This window comes from Leptosomus discolor, chromosome 13, assembly GCF_034619465.1.
Source record: "Leptosomus discolor isolate bLepDis1 chromosome 13, bLepDis1.hap2, whole genome shotgun sequence".
NCBI classification, from domain to species: domain Eukaryota; kingdom Metazoa; phylum Chordata; class Aves; order Leptosomiformes; family Leptosomidae; genus Leptosomus; species Leptosomus discolor.
This window is the reverse complement of record NC_141403.1, coordinates 11,649,565-11,671,879: the sequence shown is the minus strand read 5'-3', so window position 1 is coordinate 11,671,879 and position 22,315 is coordinate 11,649,565.

The window sequence follows — 22,315 nt, the reverse complement described above, 5'->3', positions numbered from 1 at the left end:
TTAGTGATATATTAAGTTCTCAAGATTCATGACAGATTTCGTTCCTCATCTTTTCTGTAGCTGACAGCAGCCACTTCCGCTGCTTCTGCACATCACACTGGAGCTGTAGACTTTGTGCGTATGACAGTGACTTTAAGTAGTGCTATGGCTGACACACAGCATCCTCGGTTATTAAAACAAGAAAAAAATCAGTATCCTTAAGTGAGTTATCACACTGTTGATTGTGACAGTTTAAAATCCTTCTGCTGTATCTTAATGGAGCCAATTCAAGATATCCTCAAATCGTTATAACATTTGTCTTATTTCTACCAGAACTTAACGACTCTATATAGATAAAGCGAAAGAAAGCACTTCCTTGCTTTTTGGATTACCTTAACAAACCTGCTCATTCCCTCCCTCCCCAGATAAATGTGTGTTCACACACACGCACACAGTGTTCTTATGCTGGTTTCCTTAACCCACTCCCATCTTTTTACATGAAAAGAGTTAGTCTTCTCAATGTCTGCTCACTGAAAACATCCCAACCTGAAACAACAGTCACGTTTCCAGATGCTGTGCAGCTTTACATACAGCAAGAACGTTTAGCTCTGAGGAAACCACGTGGGTAATTGCATACATTGTCTGCATGGTTACAGCCATAGAAATAAAGAACCAGGCCTTTGCTTTGGGAGCGGCAAAGGAAGAACCAAGTGTTATTTTAAACAGAAACAATTAATAGGCATTACTTCTTAAAGCTTACTACTTTGTTGGGTTGATACAATAAATCAGCTCTCACTTGTATACAAGTGCAGTTCAGCTTGACTCGGATCAAAGAATAGAGTTTCTTCTGTACAATCCCTGGAGGCAGTTTGGGGGCATGAATTTTGAAAACGGGGAGGTGTCTAATCATACTGATCCAACAGGCGGTGTTAAGAGTAGCACTAACGAGTACTTTTTAAAGCCATGAACTGAAAAACATTTGTGCAGTTAACAAATAACACAAACACAATGGAAAGACCTTTGTTTATTCCAGTATTTTATCTAACTCCAAATGTGAACAGGTTATCCTGAGTTTGCTGGGAAAACTGGCATTCACTGTTCCTTACTTTATGTCAGTGGTATCAATTATAACATAACTCTAAACGCTGGTGGTTTTGCAGACCTAAGAAAATCTGCTAGTATAGGGAAGAGCAGGCTGTATAGTTTAAGTGGAAGAAACTAGAAACAAAGTAAAAGAATTAAAATTTTGGCCCTTTAAAAGCTTAAATTTATAAATTCCTAACAAAGCTGGTAAGTCTGATATCACAGACAATTTTGAAAATACACTTCAGTTAATAAACACAGCTGGAATAACAGAACAGCAAGGAAACAAGATATATCTTCATCCAAAGTAAAAACTCATGTTTTCCATGAAAGACTGGCCCAGTTTTTCAGTTCAGGGTTTTCTTGATCTGAATAGCAAACCTTTAGATCAAAATGTGGTTTTATTTATTTATTGAGGATAAAAGGAAAATTGTTTTTATATAGAAAGTTACTGTCCTTAGTAAAGGCAGCCAAAGGGAAAAGATAATTATTTTCACATGTAATAATTACTGCATTGGCATAACCAGCTATTTTGCCCAACTTTTCTTGTACAAAGACTTGGAGTTTGTACAGGAAAAAGGGCTAGAGAGTCAATGGACTAAGGAACAATGTGTTCAGGGCTTTTTGCTCAATCTGACTCAGGTCCCAAAGAATCCAGACTGCTGTAAAAAAAGTCCCTGAGGAACCTACAACATGCCAGGGCATAGTGGTGTGTCCTTAAGCAAATGTGAGACATTTACTGTCTCACAATCTAGCAGGACTTGTGGAGAATTCAGCTTTACTAGTTAGTTCAGAAAACGCCATGAGCAAAATGAGCAGGCACTTCTTACCGCAGCCAGTGCAAACACACAAGAAAATTTAATTAGGATTAATAACATAAGTTCAAATACAGCTCTCAAAAAAACTGTATTCTGGCACTGCAGACAGGATGCATACATCGTAAACATATCAGCTATCATGACTGTGGAATCCATCACATTTTAATGGTGCTGCACAAAACCAGATCATTCTGTAAAAATGTACAACTCATCTTCCTGCAAATAATATCTCTTTAATCCTGGAAGCTCAGAAACTACCAAATACTCATTTTAATGCAATAGTTTGAATAAAAAAATAGTCACAATTACTAAATATTCTGAATCCACTTCAGCATCAAAGTTAAGAGTGAAAAAGAAGTCCTGGAGATTGTTTATCCTAATGTCACTAGCCATCAGCAATTTTTAAATGTCAGAAAATTGACCAGATTCTATCATTGATCTTATAGCTTTCAAAAATAAGTATCTGATCAGTTAAATGGAGGATGGATGCCAAAGACCAAAAGTTTCAAAAGAAGTTTCCTAAATACAGGTATTTAAATCCTTATCCAGAGACATGAGTGAAAGTGACTCGATTATAAAAACCAGGCATGATTTTTACTGAGCTTAGTGCAATGCTTAGAACACTTGGGGAAAAAAAGAAAGGAAAAAAATATTATTGCAGTTCTGAGGTTTTCATGCATAAATATAGATACAATTACTAAATTTTAATCCACACTGGAAGCGTGCAGCATCAGGTTATTTTAATTATGTTGAAAATAATTATATTTATGTAATTACATTGATACAATAAAAACCTAGAAAATGGTTTAATAGAATAACTAAGAAGTGGACCAAGGGTCTTCATACAGAATTCAAACTTATACTCTCTTTATATTCTATAATATTAAAAGAGCATTGCAGAGAATGTGGAGTCTTTATTTTAACTACACCTGGACATCTCTAGAAATTGGGTAAAAGCAGGGGCTGTTTTATTCTCTGATTCACTCTAGCCTCCTACAGAGGAGACCTGCTCTCCAGGATAAGCTATAGTCTCTGATGGAAAATGTGGTTCTATTGTGCCAGAAAATCCCTCCAACTGAAATCAAAGCTGCTCCATTTCAGATGTAAAAGGAGTGCTAATAGATTTACAATTGGCTCGTGAATGCAAGTCAAAGTCATACCACAGGTGCTATCAAATTCTTTTGTTGTGTAAATAACATACTGTCTATACTAGAAGCCCTTCATAACACGAAAAATAAAGGAAAATTTTAAATGGCCTCCACCACAATAAAGCACCTTCTTCACAGTGCAAAGCTAAGGCATTCCATTCTTAGCACTATAAACAACAAGCATGATGTGCTCAGTGTAACAAATTCAGAGTTAAGCATCTCGCATAAAGAAAATAACCTAGAGTTAAATAATTCTAAGATAGTTTTGATGCTAGTAATGTAAATCACATTTGGAATCCTTGTAGGGAGGATTATAGCCAGGCTCACAGGGTATCATTCAATGCCAGTATTTAATTTCAAACATCTTCAGAAAAGGGTTTTTTTGGTGTATACATAAATAAAGTATAAAAATGACCACTAAGAAAATACTGATCCAGAATCTGCTTTATTTACATGTCTTTGGAAAGGTAAAATATACATATTTACTTTTACCTTTGGAAACACATACATATATATTTTACATAATTTTAAAAAAAACAATTTTCCTGCCTTAGAACAGTTCTGAGACAGCACATGGCGTATCTCTGCTAGCTCTACTGTGTACACAGTGCAGGGACAGCTTGTGAAAAGAAAAAAATGTGGCTCCTGTTTCAAAAAATACTACCATTATCCCAGATGATGGCACACAGAACAGCACAATCTTAACTCCTATCTGCAAGAAGAATTAACTTCTATTACCATTTTAGCTGTTGAGAGATTTATCATCCATAACACAGAATGCTGTAAAATGATTGCAAGGGGAGAAAAGACCAGTAAACCAGTCGTTTAGTGTCAGAACTTCACCACTTTGAGAACACGTGGTCAATGAGCAAAAGCGATTTACAGCACCTGAGATGAGCTGTGGTCACCTTGACTGTATTTGACAGAGCGGATTAGTTAGAGGAAGTTGATAATGTACATTTAAATCTATGCAATCAGATGGTTGTGAGAAAAAGGAAAAATACTGTATGTCTGGATTGATGTGTGGATGCCTCAGGATGAAATATCCCAGCCTGCTAAATCTGAAATTTCTGTGTTAACTGAAATAGTGGAGAAAATTCTGCTGTCATTTAAATTGTTTGTCAACTTGAAAACATCCTTAATAATGTTTATTAATAAAGTAGTTTATTCAGAAATGACCCCCTAAGGATAACAGCTGCAGCTGAAATTTATAATGTATTCACTTATTGTAGGTTATTAATTTCTAAGACTTGGCTCTTGGACATACTTACAGTGTAAATAGCAGAGCTCCTGGAAAACAGGAAAAACACTGTCGTCTTTTAGCAGAAAATCGTAAACAAAATTCACCAGATCTTCAGACCCAGGATAAAACTCTTAGTAAAACTGGAGAGATGAGCACCAGAGCAACAACAACAACAGGAAGAAACCAGTTAGAGCAGTGATTTAGAAAGTAGGACATATACGTTCAGTTTTTAAATTCCTTGGTTTATGCAAAATATGCACCAGGAACTTGAACCTGGGTCTTCCACTTTCCAGCTGGAGTCTCCCAAGCACCACATTACTCACGTCGTAGTACTCAGTAGTAGTAGCAGTACTCACGATCAGATGTTGCTTTTTCTCATTATTAATGTCAAGTGGAAATGAATGACGAAACACCAAATTTTTCATTTCTGTTTTCGGGCTAACTGCAGTTGACTACTCAGGATCTGTCTCATACAGTGCACAATGAACTGATTTGGCTTTTTGGGTGCCTGGTTCCCACAAGAGTGTATTGGTCAAGAAGAGATGACAATAAGTCTCCTCTTTATTGGAATACTGACATTTAGATAAAACAGTTCTACCAAAAGTCTCTGGAGAGTTTGAATTCAAAGTAAAGTGAAAGAAAGTCAATACACTTGTTATCTAACTACTGTACAACATGAATCATTAATAACTATTTAAATGTCAACACTAGACACTTTGTTGTTGTTTTTCTTGTCCTTAAAATAGCCATGGCTTAGTTTGTTCACTTTATTCTACCAGTTCAGTAATAACAAGAGAATCTACAGGCAAAAAGTGAATTTACAGGAAAGTAGAATAAGGACAAAATACAGTGACCTCCAAGCAATTACTAAAAACTAAACATGCAAGAAACTGAATGACACATCAAAGCATCGACTTCAAAGACACTCCCAGGTGGCTCTTTTCAGAGTATGTGTCACAGGAATTGTACAATAAGGTGTTTGAACTCTCCTATGCAAGCAGAATTGTAAGAATTCAGGGCAAAAAAAGTCCACGAAAATAAATAAATAAAATGACTGTGTTGAAGGACAGCTAAAAATCCAAAGTCAATGTATTCCAAATATATTTGATAAAAGAGTGAGTAAGAGAACAAATAGTCTGGTTACAGCTTTTTCAAGGGAAAGTGTTGTGAAGGGGAAGAACTGTGATACTAAAAATGCATATCAACATTTGATAGACATACTGTTTTGACTTAAAACAAAAGCATTTTAGATAGTGGAGTATGGCTTTTGCTTGACTTAGTTCTTGAAGCCATGTGAGTATCACATTGATAAAACCTATAGCTGCAGTCAGGGATTTGGTGGGAGATAAAGTTCTAGAGGCAAAATCCACAAGATAAACTAACATGACACAAACCACCGTGGAGTCCAACAGACAATCAGATGATTTTTTGTGATGTCTGGAATAATCTGTGTAGAAATAACCTATGAAAATAACTGTAGTGACTGAGAAGAAACCTCTTGTGATTACAACACAGCCACGGGCTGAACTTGAGCTAAATTGGCAATTTTCTGCTAAACTTACATAAGTCAAAGAAGATAAAATGAAGTGAAAATTACGTGAAACTTTGGAGTATAGCATTCGGTTTTTAAAAAACTGAATACACAGTTCTCAGATGCCTGAAATGCAAATAACCATCTAGTTTACTGACATTAGCTTCCACTTCTGAAATCCTTGTCCTCATCAAAAGCAATAGGAACTAATTGTGGTGGACAGAACCACTATCCCTACCTTCCTACCCAGTCTGCATGTATAATCTCACAGTTACTGCAAATTCAAGTCTCACTGACTTTCAAAGCAACCTGAAGGCACATTAAGTCACTTGAAGATCTGGGACTTCAGCTTTGCAGCATTGAGATACTCGTCAAATTTTTGTATTCAGGTTTTCTTGGATGGTGAGAGTACAGATCAGTGTTACAATACCTTAGTGAGGTATGGAGTAGTTAGGAGTCTATTTAACTTCAGAAATGGATTCTGGTTTTTAGCTTGAAATCATCTTTCCATGATGATAAATTGTTCAAAATAGAAATTATATATGGAAGTAAAATATTATAAGAGGTTTGAATATTTTGTCAATCCACATAATATTGGCATTTTTCTCCTCATCACAACCAAAATAAAGATACATTTAAAAAGTCTGTACTCAGCTGCCAGTCTCAAACTCTCAACATTTCTTAAATTTAAGCGTTTTTTTACTTCTATAATTGCGTCATTATTATACTTTATAAAATGGAGTTTGTAATTATTCCTTGTAAAACGGTAAGAAAAGCTAAAACGAAAGCTCTCTCAGCATCTCAGGGTTTTTTCCATTATTTATTAAATAATTTTAATTGTCCTTATGGTAAATGCAAAAGCTTATTTTAAAAATAGATTCTGTTGATCTTTTAGTTAAATGTTCACAACAGTAATTTCTATTCAAAAGATTTTAAGGGTTCTTTTCAGGGACATCCCTTTTCCATGATCTAAATGCCATGTGAGGATTGTAGTGTTTTTGTGAGCGGAAACGTTTCTGTAACAGCCTCATTATACCCATGGAACTGGGGGTCACAGGGGCACCCCGACGGCAGGCAGAGCGGCTGCCCAAAATGAAGGCTTTTCCACCCAAAGCGGCCAGCGCCCCGACGGCCCAAGGCAAACCCCCAGCCCGGGTGTCGGGCGGGAACGTGCTGCCGCCCCCCGGGCCTGCAGAACTCCCCCGGCTGGCGAACAGGCCTTGCGGCGAGACGGCCCCACACCGCACCCCCCGCTCACCCGCGGGAACCTCCCGCCCCGGGTGCCCAGAACACGGTGCCGCTCGCCCGGACGGGCCGGGGCCCACCCGGGGTCGGTCCAGCAGCGGGACTCGCTCCCCAAGCCCCGAGGAGCTCCCTCGGGCGGCGTCCCGGCCCCCGGGGCGAGTTCCCGGCCGCAGCCCCGCGGCCCCGAGGCGTAGCGGCCCCCTCCGGCTCTCGGCGAGGCTGCTCGGCCTCTGCTCCGGGCCCGGCCCGGGCTCGGCTCGGGTGAGCTGGGGGCGGGCGAGGGGCCGGAGCGATCGGGGCGAACCGCCGGAAAGCCCGGCCTGCGGCTGCGGCCAGGGCCGGCCGGGGCGGGTCGGTCTCAGCCGGGGCGGCTGCTACGCTCGGTGAGCTCATGAAGCGGCTGAAGTTAACGTTTGCCATTATTTGTGTGCATTTCATTAAGATCTGAATAACTGAGCTCATAAACAACCACATCAAAAAAGGTAAATTTGTTTTAAAGGTTCAGGCATACAAGGAAGGATTAGCTCTGTCACGTGCAGCTGCGGGCCATGATTTCACTATCATGCCCACGTAAACCAGGATTAACTTTGCTTAATGACTAGAAAGGACTTTCCAAAACAACAACTGAGAAAAACAGTAAGGAAATGTTCATGAAGGTGTAATTTGCTTTGTTCTTCTTTCAGCTAGGATAGACAGTGTTCCAGGTACCCGTAAAAGACCACATACATGTAAAAACAATATTAATATCAAGGCAATTTAGGACATATTCATATAAGTCAACACATTAAAGTGTGAAGCAAAATAAAAATCAAAAAAAGTTCTCTAGAAAAATTTTGACACTGCTAATGATTCTAAGAACTCTAGGACTGAATACCTAATTATTTCATCCATTAAAAGTCAGTAATTTCAAAGGCGAAGGAACAGTAGGGAGGTCTTCATTGTAAGTAAGGAATTGTAAACCAAGTACTTCTCTGAAAGAGAACATGAGGATACAAAGTTGGGGAAGGATCCTCGTTCCTTAACAACTGACATAAATTAGTCTGTTCTGAAATGAGGGCTGCTTTTTCAGTCTGCTCTTTCACTGCTAAACTCTCAAGAAAAGGTGAATTCCCCTTGGCTGTCCCTTAGGGGAACCTATACAAAGTTGAAACAGCATCTTCAAGCTCAGAGATGTCATGTGCATCCCTCTCTGCCAGCATGTGCAGGCCTGTTCTTTCATTTCTTGGGAATCTTTCCCCTACAAACTCTAATCGGGACTTTTAGTATGTGTGAAGTCCTTTGGAACACAGAATTACAAACCAGTTGGTGACAGCACATTAATTTCAATTCCATTCAGTGTCAAGTTATAGAAAAAATATATCCCTAACACTCTAGATTCATTGCTCAAGTTCAATGATTTATCAAGTTGGACTCTTAACACGTAGCATCTTTGAGGAAAAGACTACCGGAATGAAAGTACTTTCTAATAATGGGAACTTGTAATGTGTGGTGCAATATGTGATTAATATCAACCAGGTGAAAAGATCACAAAAACTGTGAGCTTTTGGATTAACAATGCCAAAGACATTTGGTTTGGCATAAAATCATGGATTTTTCCCCCTATAAAAGTTCTTAATAACAAACAAATTTGCACGTACATAATGTGATTTTTTTCTCTTTGAAGCCCTAATATTATAACATCCTTTGGATGACAGGACACTTAAGTTGTAATGAAGTGTACTAAATAGTACAAGGGTGGGTTAAGTAATTGCTTTCTCCTAGATTGTGTTCACAGTTTTAATGATATTTCAAATAAAATTAGAAACTTATCAGAAAGTCTCAGAACATGCCACTGAGTTCCCCAAATGCTGATATGTTTTGAAGACTGTATTTTTCAAGCCACTGACACTGTTACCAGCGCTAAGTGTGAATATGCCAGCATTCAAATACATGCGTGTAAAAAACCAGATGACTCTTTATAGTCTGTAAAATGAAATATGATAAATGCAGCATTAGTGATGAGAAATCATAATGTGTGACATTCAGGAAGAGGAGTCCACTTTAAAGAATACAAGATAATTATTTTTTTTTCTTCTTCGTTATCTCATCATGCTTCATTCATTCTTGGGTCAGGTGAGATTAGCATGCTGGATCACATATGCAGTTAAAAAAACCTTAACCTTATTGACAGCTCGCGCCAGTGTATCAGAAAAAGGTACAGAAATACCGTTCTGGTGGGTTTATGGAACTGTCCTCATCACTGCTAAGGCTGCAGGCAAATGACCAGGTCACTGGGCTGCGGTTGCGCTACTGGAATGGGACACAACAACCTCTGGACTTGGCATGAGGAATGGCTGGACATGACAGCCAGCAGTGTGGGCATCGGACAAGGGGTAGCAGGTGGTGACATCTCACAGGTGGCCACCGGAGCCAAACCTCACAGGTAGTTGGAGGGCGTCTCTGGGGACCTGCCACTAATGCCATACAAGGGCAAGACTACCTAGGTAAAGACATCAAAAATGTCACATTTGGGTACAGGTGTGGCAAAACGGGGTCTGACAGAGAAAAAGTTATTAGGGGCAAGTTGTTTACCTGGGAGAAGGCTGGGGCAGAGAAAGGGAGGTACAAGGGTGGCAAAAAGGAGGGTCAAGTGGCAGGAAAAGGGACAGTAAGGTGAAGAAATCCTGTGAGTGGGACAGCAAGGGGGTCCCTGCCGAGCAGCCTTGCGCTTGCTCAGTGCTGCTGGAGCTGGGCAGTAATTCAGACCTGGCTATTCAAGACTGTAGAGACCTGGTGTGGTGCTGCGGGCTGGGGTGGAAGCTGTCCCCGTGTAAGGGGACACCAGATGGACAGGTGGAGTGTCCTAGTACCACCAAGCTGGTGCTCGTTCCAGGCCTGGTAGCATTCAGAGCACACAATAGCTCATATCTGGGCATCACACCAAAACTGCTGAACCCTGAAGCTCGGAGTTTCCAGATCCCTTTCAGAAATGTTTGGTTTAATTATGATAGTTCCTATGTTCTTGGGAGAGATGTTGATAAGTAGTTTTCTAAAGCTTTTTTTTAATGTTAATTTAATTATGGCAAGGCCTAGATAACTTTGGAATCTGACATCCAACAGATTTCTTTACATAATATCAATGAATTAAGAACAGTGGATGCTATTTTTACTTGATTTGGAGAAGTGGCATCAATACGGCAGATATTTGTTACTAGGGAAATAATTGGTTTGGGTGAAGAGAAGATAATGTGAGATGGAGAAAGATGTCTCTTTTTTTAAAAAATTCAAAATAGACAATTCTTATAAGTAAAAGAAATTAATCAAGACAGCTGGACTGGAATGTTGGGACTTGGATGATTTTAATTTTTTTAAAATAAAAGATGTAAAAGTTTATCTGGGACATGTGTCTCTAACAGTAAAATACTTCAGACCTGAATGGTAAATAAGCTTCTCAGAAGATACGTTAAGCCTAAAAAGTAAATGAACATAAAATAAACAAACAAACAAATAAGAGGACTGAGAAGAGAAAGCTGATCTTCGTGGTCAGTAACAGTTTGCAAAGTGCAATCTGAATTCAATGTTGTAAAGGATTTAAAAATAAATAGGAACAGTTTCTTCAACCATATAAATAAAATAAAATAAAATAAAATAAAATAAAATAAAATAATTACATAAAAATTAATAAACCCATGAGGGGATAAAGGCATTTTTTTGACAGGAGAAAATATTAAAGGCAATCTAAGCATTACTCAAAACAACTACACTCATATTTTTCCCTCATGTTTGTCTAATAACGGTGATGCTTACATTGATCCTATAGAAAAAAAAAAATAAAGTTAATGCACAGTAATAGAGGCTTATACCGGAAAAATGTTGTAAAAGAGTGGGACATGTTTATATTAAATGAACTAGACAATTAAAACCACAAATTTGTCAAATAACTGATCTATGAAAGCATGAGTTGTAACAATTTTTAATAGTAGGATATAATTATTTTATTAGAAGGAAGAGGTACAGTATTCTGTAAAGAGAGGAAAGAATGGATCTTAGCAAAGTCAGGACTTGAGAACTCATATTGAAAAAATATGCAAATACAGAGGAAAAATAAATGAAAGACTCTAATAATAAATGGGATCAAAGTATTATTTTTTTCAAATCTGCCATGGATAAAATAACTAATAAAGCACTAAAGAAAATTCAATAAATCTTTAGCTTTTAGGTAATATGATGCAATATCATATGGAAAAAAAATTTGATATGGAGATATGAGTTATCTCAATATAAAGCAATATAAACAAGCAATATATACTTTTAAAAAAACTCGTTAAAGATGAAGTGGCAACAGCCATATTGAAAGGAAAAATATTGAACTGCGAACAGAATGGTTGTGAAAGTTGTAAGGAGTATCTTGGAACTGCTTGCTTTTAACATTTCCTTAATGACCTTGGTAAAACAAGTTGGAATGTGCTTAAGAAATCAGATAAAAAATTGTGAGATAACAATCAATGCAGAGGGTGACCAGTATTTCATATTGAACATTTGGATTGAAGAGACAATAATGGAAATGAAGTGAAACTTATCAGTCTAGCGTGTAAAAGTTGGGCAGTAGTGGGACTCAGTAGTTTTCCCCAGCACAAACAGCAATGAGCTGAAGGCTTGTGTAGTTTCTGAAGTAGAGCAAGTTTCATTTTTAGGCTTTACCTACAGGTGTGTGGGGCTGAGCAGTGTGTTCTAGGAAATCAGCCTATAGCTATGTTAAGCTCTTGGACTCAGAAATATTTCACTTTGGTGAATGCTGGGGTTTAATTTCAAGAAAACCTTTCATTGAGTTTGATTTTCCCACCTTATAATTACATTAAATGTTGTCCTGTTCCTGACACTGTTCCTGTTCTATGTCCTGTCTTGTTTGTCTGATTTCTAAAGCAAGAGATCCAAACCTTTCCATATCAAAGTTTTTTTAGCTTTACCATTTTCATCGTCTATCTAATTTAATTCCTAAATATCTGGGTTATCCTCTGACTCTGATATTACTATGAAACAAATGATAAGACCTGAATCACCCTTCATTAGCTCATGGTTGCATTCATTTCCATAGTGTTCCACCAAACTTTGGTTTCTCTACATGATGGAAAGTCTAGGTATTACAAGTCTGAAAAAAACCCCAACAACCCAAAACCAACATGTAAAGCTTTTTATTTGGCAGAGTTGCTATGTTGTGACAAGATGTAGCTGAGTAAAAAGAGAAACTGAGAAAGAATTTGATTGTCTTCATTTTTTTTTCTTGTCAGTTGCATGTAGTTATGCTGAATAAGGTGTCAGTTTTATATCTAATCATAGCGTAAAACAAATCAATCTAAAAGTGATGAAATAAATAAATTGAATACACAAATTGGGCCAGATTTATTGTCACCAAAGGAAGCAATTACATGTATGCATGGGGATTTGTTTCCAATCTAGGCACCTGCTACAAAGAGACTTTTTAAACCATTTGTGGGGTTTTTGTTATGTTTCAGAACCTAATTTTCTCCTTTCCTTAATGATCTTTCAGTTAGATTACTGTTGCGAACACAACAGTAACAGCATGTGATCACTTTACACTCTCATTATCACAGCTTGTCAACTATTTTACATAAATCAAAAACCTGTTCTTTCCATTTTTTCTGCAGTGGCAGGTACAAAGGTCAGTCACATTTTTATTCTCTCCTAAGAGCCCTTATAAACCAAACCATAATGGAACATTTTAAGTACTTTTGTTGTCTTCATAACCACCATGAAATTCAAGAACCTCTGTTGGGAAAACTTACCACATACCTATTCCATGTTGTTATAATTCACCCCGATGTGATGGATTGACCTTGGCTGGCTGCCTGACACCCATCCAGCTGCTCTGTCAGTCACCCTCCTCAACGGGACAATGGGACAAAATAGAAGAAAAAGATAAAGACAGGGAGATCACTTACCAGTTACTGTCCAAACAGACTCAACTTGGTGAAAATTTATTTTATTGCTCATTAATGTATATTCATGTGGTGAGAAACAAGGACAAAAACTAAAACAGATTCCCCCCACTCCTCTTCTTCCTAGGCTGAACTTTGCTCCCTCATTCCTTACCCCTCTGCCGCCCCCTGCCCCCACAGGGGGTTGGGGAACGGGGAGTTGTGGTCAGTCCATAACAGCTCCTCTCCTCTCCTTTTCTTCCTCTCACTTCTCCAGCATGGGTTCTCTCCATGGACTGCAGTCTTTCAGGATGAACCTCTTCCATCTGGTCTTCCCATGGGCTGCAGGGGAATCTCTGCTCTGGTGCCTGCAGCACCTCCTCCCCTCCTTCTCTCACTTTGGTGTCTGCAGGACTGTTTCTGTCGTATATTTTCCTCACTCCTCTCGCAGCTGCATGGCATATTTTACCCTTTCTTAAATATTTTTTCCTAGAGGTGTCACCATCTTGGTTGAGGGGCTCAGCTGAGTCCTGCAATGGATCCCATTGGAGCGAACTGGAATCAGTTGTGTTTGGCATGGGGCAGCCCTGGCCTCTCCTCACAGAGGTGACCCTGCAGCCCCCACAGCCAGCACCCTAGGCACTGCACCCCAGACACTTGAAATGGCACTTTTAAAAATGGAAGTTTACTTGCCAAAAGAGCTATTTGGCTTTAGACCATTAAGGAAGCTGTGGCTTCCTTGATCTTAGTAAGAATAGATCATACTTCAGTTCTTTTCTATAATCATTGGGTTACAGTTAAAGATTTCTAAGGAGTTAAGGATTTCTAGGGAGCTCTTTAATGTTCTGTGACAAATCTCTACATTTCAGGCATCCATCTTCACTTTCCTGACAGCTTTTGAAATATTCAGGTCTTAATTTTTCATGCTTCCTTAAATACAGTTCAATGCTGAAAATGAATGTGAAAACATCAAGTCAATGATGAAAAACTATTCCACTCAGTGACACCTTTGCAACAGTTCTGTTAGAGAAGAAAAGACAAAAAACCTGATGAAAGTTAGGGGCCTGCTAGGTACTGGGGTGCATTATACACAGACACACACATAAAAACACACAGATGTGCGTGTTCCAGTTCTTCATGGCTTTCCATGATGGTGACAACTGAGCACGCACAGTCAGTGACTGGCATCGGTCAGTCCACCCTTACGAGGAGTAGTTGGTTGAAATGGAAACCAAATGTCGGTTCAGACTTCTTCCAGGTTAATGACAAAATACTACTTTGCAATTAGGTGTTGCTGAAGGAAGAAGCGTGTAGCTCCTATTCTCATAGCTTTGTACAGGCTGAGTAAGCATTGTCAAAAGTGGCATTAATTGACACTCTTGTCTAGTATTTCTAGCAGAAAGGCAGGAACTGAACAGATGCTTAATTATTTTTGTCACTAACAGAGGTTCGAGCTGCACTGTTAACATACCTGTGAAAATCTTGTGTTTCAGCAAGGATAAAAAACCCAGAAAACTGATCTGTGTGGTATCTTCAACTTACAGTAAAGTCCCTTCCTGTCCTCCATCAATTGCATCATAACAGCTTGTCCTAGGTTACAGTGTAAAATGTGCCAAAAAAAAAAAAAAAAAAAGTATTCTATTACCATCTTCAGGAGCTGTTGAGACCAGGTGGGGCGGTGCTCCCTGCCTCCCCCCTCTGGACTATCTCCTGTTAATGGGCACAACAATGCCTTATCGCCTGACCCATAGATAACTGGCTCCTGGGCTATCTCCTGTTAATGGCCCATCAAGGAACTGCCTCACGACTCCCCATCCCATTGTGAGATGCTCCGCCCGGGGAGGGGGGGGGGGGGGGTGCGGGGGGGTGCGGGGAGGAAGGAGACAAGCAGTCCATGCCAAATAAAAACTGAGATTTCAAACACCCTAGCAGCCTTCTTCCACTGGATTCCCAGAGGAGCTTTTCCCCCCACTGGAGTTCCAGAGGACAAGAGCTACCTACCTACCACTGGACCTTCGGAGGAAGACCAGACCCTTTTACCTGATTGCTTCTTCAACAGAACTACATCCATCTCTTCAGGAGGACAGCAGCCAGCATCTTATCGGACTGCTACTGCCACCCTAACAGGGTGTCAGGTTGTATTTCTGACTCTGTCAGTGTAAACCAGTGGGTTGTTTGTTTTTCCCTGCCTTGTGTTATATATATATATATATATTAGTAAAGAACTGTTATTCCTATTCGCCATATCTTTGCCTGAAGGCCCGTTAATTTCAAAATTATAATAATTTGGAGGGAAGGGGGTTGCACTTTCCATTTCAAGGGAGGCTCCTGCCTTCCTCCACAGACACCTGTCTTTCAAACCAAGACACAGCTTTATAATCCTTTCTTGAATCTGACAGGTTTGCCAGACCCCATAATTTCAGATCTGTGTATCTTGCCTTGTTTATACATGCAGATATACTTATATAATAATATTAGTGGCACCTAGTTTCCCCTGTATCTGTCACTTGTGCCCATCCCCCAGACATCATACAATAGCCCTAATCTTGATGATGGTTCTTAGAGGGCACCTGCTTACTCCAACAACATTTGAAATCCCTAGTGGTGTTGGTGAGTGCTTAGCCCTTCCCAATATAAAACTCACACAACTTGTCCTCTGCTTACAGAAAGAAATTGTAACAATCTAGTTAAATCAATTCTTAAATTGATTTAAACTAGGGGAATCACTTGTATAGATGCTTTTAAATTGGCTTAAGGGTGGCTAATATTGATGTATCTATCTCATTCATTTTGATCTCGAATTTAAGTCTTATTAAATTGGCTCAAATTCTTTGTGTACAGTGGAGCTTCAAGTCTAGCAGTCCGAATTGAATTTCACGCTGCAGGGTCAATGGACCTCAGTGAAGTTAGGACCTATCATGACACAACAATTTTAGACATGACTTCTGAGGGTCCAGAAATCAACAAGTGCAAAAAATAAACAGGAGTTTTCGATAAATACTAATAACTAGACATTATTCTGAAGATTTTATATAGGGGATACTTTTTTAAAATTCTGAACAAACAAGCCTGGTGGTATGTAGAGCAAAAAATTTTGAGAAAATGTTGGCAAAAATTAGATACATGCCATGCATTTTTGTGCTCTCTTTAATTTCCAGCTTAAATTTGCCTACTGACTATTGCTGGGCCTGTCAGGTTTGGCACAATACTGAGAATTAAGACATGCATGACCATCTGTCAGAAATGGTTCCAGTTCATCATGATTTCTAGTGTCCATTATGTGCAAGACAAAAGTACATGTGTCTGTGTTGGGTGCAGAACCAGGAACATTACAGGAGAGAGAGAGGAAAAATAAAAATAAAATTTGCAACTTCCCTTTTCCCAGAGCCAGTGACAATTTTTTTATCGCCATGTAGAAATCAATAGTCTTTCTACCCTTTTATTGTTCATCGTCACTTCCAGCTGCTTCGAAGTTGTTCTTGCATTCAGTCAAACCCATGAATATATACAACTTACTTTCAAGACTTCTTCAATAGTGCAGTCTGGCACTAGAATAGGAAGAAATACCTTGAGTGAGATAGAGGATAAGAAGAATGTATGGGGAAATAATAAACAAATAGCCTGAAATCTGTCTATTATTTCAAATATTGAAGCTCTTTCCCATTAGCAATTAACATTTGCTAGTTACTCCTCAGTTAACACTGATAAATTTGCAGCTGCTGCTTCTTTCTCTGATTTTGGCTTTAGAGTGTTACTGCTTGATTTGGATGGAGACGGAAGGCACAAACACTCTGCCTGGCACGGGCTCCTTTGCTTAGAGTCCCAGCAGCTTTGTTTCATTCTTCTGCAACAATGGAATTTAAAATTAAAAAAAAAAAAAAAAAATTTCCTACTGGTTACTCTGAAAGGCCCATGTGAATCAAGGTGCCTTTTGAATGCATAGAGATATGGTCCCAAACAATAGCAGTTGCTATGGGAGCAGAGCGTGGTACTTTATGCAGAGATGCAGAAAGAGGAACAGAGGAGGAGGTTGCGTGCGGTGCGCAAATCCGGTACAGATGGGCCGGGGCGCTGCTTCGCTCTACACACAATGTTAGTTCCCCTAAATATACTGTGGTAAATCACAATTATACATCAGAGGTTACAAAAGTTTATCCTTAACTGAGTTCCGTTTATTTGCTTATAAGAAGATTTATGGTCACCGGGAGGCTCATTATCATTGATTTTCGTAGTCCCCACTTGGAATTGATATGTGTCCTTGATGTAGGAAGTGATCCAGAGTTGATATAAATGGCTAGCTGGAATGATTCCATGCATATTTAACAGATTTGTATTATCTTATGCAGGAGGCAGACAAAAAGATCCAGCTTTCCTGAATGACTGCGACAACAACATTATTAAAAAATAATGCAGGCATACATTAATTCAGTAATGAGAGTGCCTACTTGATTTAAAATTCTAAGGTCAAAAAGGTGTATTTGCAGACCAAAGAACCAGTCAGCCCAAGAAAGGTCAAATAACATTGTATTTCCTTCAGTAAAGCATAGAAGGTCTATAATTACTTTTATCAGTAGCAGGGCAGCCTGTAATATATAGGTGTGTCTTTCCAATGTGGCTGAAGCAGAGAGGTTTCTGTGACTGGGAAGATTTTGTTTAATGGATTCAGAAAGGGTTTGGGGATGTACTTCTCCGCAGATTGCCTAACACTAGTTTAGAGCTGTATTAGAAGGCTTTAAAAAGTCTAACAGCTGGCTTAATTTGTATCCATTTCTTTCAATCATGTTATCTCCATGAAGGAATCTTTTAAAATGGTCATTTGACTCATCCAGATTAATCAGGTATAGCAACCTGGCAGTACAGTTAGTTGATATTTTTATATATTTTTCCTTTCCATATTCCTATTTACATCCTCCAGTGAAATTACTCCATTTAGCTTCTATTAAGCTGCCCTTGGAGCTTGCCAATCCATGAAAAATTCAACTACTCCCTCTTCAGTCCTCCCACTTTTCATACTAATGTCTGTTTGCATGTTGGATTTTTTTAATATCTTTTTTTTTTTTTTTTTACTCTACAACATGAATACAGCTGTTGCATAATTTAGTCTTTTAAACTTTACAAAAAATTTCTTTAAAGGTAAAGTTCCTTCAGCAACTGTACTGTGGGCATTTTCTTCCTGCCCTAGCATAATAACATGTGCTGACACTGTCCGGGCAGCCCTGATCATGTGAAGAATGCTGCTGAAGGGCCACGAATCACTTGTATGGAAAGCATGGACAGATAACTGAAGGCAAATGGCATAAGACATTATTACTAACCAGTTATACGCTTTAGCTGGGCCTTCTTACTGCATGTGAGGGCGGTCTGACAGTGCAGGCACAACCAGTTAGCAAGGATGGCGGAACTCATTGGGACACTAGCAACTCTGCTGTGTTCAATGCTGTCTCCTTAGAGTGCATGAAGCAGCACTGGCACAAGTCAGTGCTGAGTAGCTAACATGTTAGTATAAGTTTATTAGTTAACAAGTTCAACAGCTTTCTACAAACTTGTGTGTTTAACTGGAAGACAGTCAAAAGAATCCTTTTTTCATTTTACGTTTAGCTACATAGTCTGAAGCCATTCAGACTCTGTAGAAATATTTCATTGTACAATTTCTCTGTAATACATACCGGTTATAAACCCTGTAATTTTTTAAAATAACCGGATCCTGAAATGAATACTGCCAGAAAAATAAATAGGAAATTTGACAATATACTGTGGTTTACTTTCAGCTTCTGTTAATATTCTTGAAATACTGACAAAAAAAATAACATCCGTTGTTAACATTTTTTCTAACTCTCCTGTCACCCAGTGACAGGCTGAAGTGACAGTTTTAGGCACAGCATTCCCTTTGAGCCTGACAGGATTTGCTGGTTTAGTCCATAATGGTTCAGTATTGATAAAGATTGGGGAAACCACAATGGTGCTAGCTTGACAAAATTTGAGATGATATTAGGCTAAGAATTAACTAGTGCATAAACTAGAAAACTGATTAAGTGGTTTCCATTTACTGAAACTCTTACTCTTCAACAAGAGACTGAGGTAATCTATACTGCAGTCAGGTCTGGTTAGCAGCTGTGCAAAAGGGAACATGCTTTTTTTTGATGATTAGAAAAAATTCAAGACACTGCAAGTAGTGCAGGTGATTAGAGATAAAATGTTTCTCTCCTCCCTCAGTAGATCTCTAGCAGATTATGTAGTTTCCTGGACAGAAACTTCCTTAGCTCAGGCAATACTTTCACACACAAATTAAACTGGAACAAGCCGACTCTACCGCCAAGAGAAGCAATCCTTCTTATGCCCTGTTTTTAAATTCTTTCTTCAGTCTTCTGAGCTTTGCAGAGAGACCAGGCTTGTAACTCCTGTGCTTATGGTGCAGGCCAAGACAATCACTATTTGAGCATGAGCAAGCTCCAAGATTTTCAAACTTAGTTATCGTAGTTTTCCCAAATACGATGTCCGAATTCTTGGGGACAGTAGGAAATAGGCCACCCAACTGGACTAGTGAAAAAGTAGATTCCCTATGGTATCTAACACATCCAGTCAAAGGTGTAGTTTTACTATTTATTGTATAAAGAAATTGTAAAGAAATTGTAAAATAGGTTGTATAAAGAAATGGCAAACGTAAAGCCTGATGACGCTATTTATTATGAGTGGTTTACTATGGAGTTATGCTCCCTTATGAACTTCTAATTTTTATAATGCAGAAGAGCAATTCTATCAGTAGCTGAAACAGTAATAGGTTGGCTAGTCTCTCATCTCAACAGAATAATTAAAATTCAAATCTACCAGTAAGGTCCAACTATTATCCAAACTCTGTGATACAGCAACTCTGCTGTAAAATTAGGATCTCTGCCCCACTGTATTTTATAGACATATGAAAAACTCTAGAGACATTTTCTTGCAGTTCGCAAATTGAATTCAATAGAAGTTTAGTGTCGCAAACAATATAAAACTAGATTAAATCATTTCGGTATTTTAGTAAGCATCTTTAATGTTCTCTTACTATTTCAGTAAGTGTACATTATGCATACAGAACAAGACTCAGATAAACAAATTAGACTTTAGATTAAAATGCTGGCCATAATAAAGGTTACATTTTTGTAGATGAAGCCTCAATACATTTAAATTAGAAAGACACTTACTGCGCTATGGCAATGCTGAATCAAGTAAATGACCGACACTAGAATAAGGCTATTTAAGAGCTTTTATAAAATAATTGCCTGGGTGTGCTTAATTTCAAAAGTGTCCTAATATAATTCTCACTGGGAATGAAACAAGGTCAATTTGTTGGTTTTTTTTTTTTAATTAAAAATCCAACATGTTCCTTTTTCTAAAAGTCGTGCCATCATAAAACCGGTATGATCGGTACTGTTACACAATTTATGATGTCTGTCATGGTTTAGCATCAGCTGTGAGCTCAACCCCACCCAACCTCTGGCTTAGTCCCCCCACAATGGGATGAGGGAGAGAACTGGAATGGGAAAACGCATGGGCTGAGATAAAGACAATTCAACAGGTCAAGCAAAAGCCACACACACAAGCAAAGCAAAACAAGGAATCCATTCCCCACCTCCCACAGGCAGGCAGGTGTGCAGCCATCTCCAGGAGAGCTGGGCTCCATCATGTGTAACGGTGACTTGGGAAGACAAACACCATCACTCCGAACATCCCCCTGTCCTTGCCCCAGCTTTATATGCTGGCCATGACGTCACATGGTCTGGGATATCCCTTTGGTCAGTTGGGGTCAGCTGTCCCGGCTGTGTCCCCTCCCAGCTCCTTGTGCACTCCCAGCCCACTCACTGGTGGGGTGGAGTGAGGAGCAGAACAGGCCTTGGCTCTGTGTCAGCGCTGCTCAGCAGTGACTAAACCATCCCTGAGTGACCAACGCTGTTCTCAGCACAAATTCAAAACACAGCCTCACACCAGCTACCATGAAGAAAATTAACGCTATCCCAGCCTAAACCAGTACAATGTCGAGAAATCAGTGATGTGTAAATACAATGCTAACTTCAGTTGACAACGTAGAGAAGTCAATTTTGTTGTATCATGTAGTTTGTTATCTTCAGCATATTTATGTGATAGATTTATGTAATGACTGCTTTAAACAAAAGTAACCTTTTTTCTTTCCTAATTGCAAATGGTAACTTCATCATTTGCTAAATGTCCCTTGACTTGATTTTCTTTTTAGTATGTAAAGTTAACATTCTGATTTGCAAACAGTTGAGAAGTGTTGAGAATATATCATAGAATCGTTTAGCTCGGAAAAGACCTTTAAGATCATCTAGTCCAACTGTTAACCTAACTTTGCCAAGGCCACCGCTAAACCACTTTCTTGTAACAAGGGGCCCAAAACTGCACGCAGTATTTGAGGTGTGGCTTCACCAGTGCCAAGTACAGGGGCACGATCACCTCCCTGCTCCTGCTGGCCACACCATTGCTGATACAGGCCAGGATGCTGTTGGCCTTCTTGCCCACCTGGGCACACTGCCGGCTCATGTTCAGCTGCTTGTCAACCCCACCCCCAGGTCCTTTTCTGCCGGGCAGCTCTCCAGCCACTCATCCCCAGCCTGTAGCGCTGCCTGGGGTTGGTGTGACCCAAGGGCAGGACCCGGTACTTGGCCTTGTTGAAGCTCACACAGTTGGCCTCAGCCCATCGATCCAGCCTGTCCAGATCCCTCTGCAGAGCCTCCCGACCCTCCAGCAGATCAACACTCCCACCCAATTTAGTGTCATCTGCAAACTTGCTGAGGGAGCACTCGATCCCCTCATCCAGATCATCAATAAAGATGTTAAACAAGACCGGTCCCAACACTGAGCCCTGGGGGACACCTCTTGTGACTGGCTGTCAGCTGGATTGAACTCTATTCACCAACACTCTTTTGGCCCAGCCATCCAGCCAGTTTTTTACCCAGTGAGGAGTACACCTGTCCAAGCCATGAGCAGCCAGTTTCTCCAGGAGAATGCAGTGGGAAACAGTGTCAGAGGCTTTACTAAAGTCCGGGTAGATGACATCTGCAGCCTTTTCCTTATCCACTAAATGAGTCACTTTGTCAGAGAAGGAGATCAGGTTGATCAAGCAGGGCCTGCCTTTCACAAACCCATGCTTGCTGGACCTGATCACTTGGTTGTCCTGTATGTGCCACGTGATGGCATTCAAGACCATCTGCTCCATAACCTTCCCCAGCACCGAGGTCAGACTGACAGGCCTGTAGTACCCCAGATCCTCCTTCCAGCACTTCTTGTAGATGGGCATCACTTTTGCTAACCTCCAGTCAACTGGGACCTCCCTGGTTAGCCAGGACTGCTGGTAGATG